Here is a 1,038-nt window from a genome sequence, read left to right on the forward strand (position 1 = left end):
CCCAGTCCTCCAGCATCCCATTATTCCAGTCCTCCAGTACCCGAGCACCCCAGTCCTCCAGCACCCCAGTATCTGAACACCCCAGTCCTCCAGCACCCCAGTATCCCAGCCCCCCAGTCCCCCAGCATCCCAGTATCCTGGCACCCCATTCCTCTAGTATCCCATTACGGCAGCACCCCAGTCCTCCAACACCCCATTCCTCCACCATCCCGGCCCCCCGGTCCTCCAGCACCCCAATATCCCAGTTCTCCAGCACCCCAGTATCCCAGCACCTCAGTCCCCCAGCACCCCAGTCCCCCAGCACCCCAGTCCCCCAGCACCCCAGCATCCCAGTCCCCGAGCACTCCAATCCTCCAACATCCCAGTGTTCCAATGCCCTAATCTTCCAGTATCCTATTATTCCAGGCCCCAAGTCCTCCAGTACCCCAGCCGTCCAGCACCCCAGTCCTCCAATATCCCATTATTCCAGCACCCCAGTCCTCCAACACCCCAATATCCCAGTCCTCCAGCACCCCAATATCTGAGCACCCCAGTCCTCCAGTATCCCATTATCCCGGCACCCCAGTCCTCCAGCATCCCAGCACTCCAATCCTCCAGCATCCCATTATTCCAGGCCCCAAGTCCTCCAGCACCCCAGCTCCACAGTCCTCCAGCACCCCAGTCTCCGAGCACCCGAGTCCTCCAGTATCCCATTATCCCGGCACCCCAGCCCCCCAGTTCCTAGTCCTCCAGCCCCCCAGCACCCCAGTATCCCCTCCCCCCTCACACGGCGGCTCCGTTCCTCTCCGCTCCGCTGCGGCCCCTCCGCTCGCAGGCGCATCTCTCCCCTTTGACTTCCGCTTCCGGGTCACCCTAACGGTCGAGGGCGATCACTTCCGGCTCACAGCGCGGGAAGGAGGAGGGGAGCAAGGGCGAGCGGCGCATGCGCGGCAGGGAGAGGAGGGGGCGTGGCCTAGGGGAAAGGGGCGTGGCCTGGGAGAGGCCACGGAGGCAGAGGGAGGGGGGGGAATGGAAGCGGATATTATGGGATGGAAATGG

General features: G+C 63.5%; 1 long non-coding RNA gene across 1 annotated transcript in view; it reads right to left on the bottom strand.

Moving 5' to 3' along the window:
- Positions 1 to 912, bottom strand: part of LOC110391983 — a 2,424-nt gene extending 1,512 nt beyond the window's left edge. The window contains exon 1 of the long non-coding RNA XR_002434197.1: positions 767 to 912. This is a non-coding gene — a long non-coding RNA (uncharacterized LOC110391983). The remainder of the gene's footprint in view (positions 1 to 766) is intronic.
- Between the last annotated feature and the right edge of the window lie 126 nt (positions 913 to 1,038).

This window comes from Numida meleagris, unplaced genomic scaffold, assembly GCF_002078875.1.
Source record: "Numida meleagris isolate 19003 breed g44 Domestic line unplaced genomic scaffold, NumMel1.0 unplaced_Scaffold702, whole genome shotgun sequence".
Lineage (NCBI taxonomy): Eukaryota > Metazoa > Chordata > Aves > Galliformes > Numididae > Numida > Numida meleagris.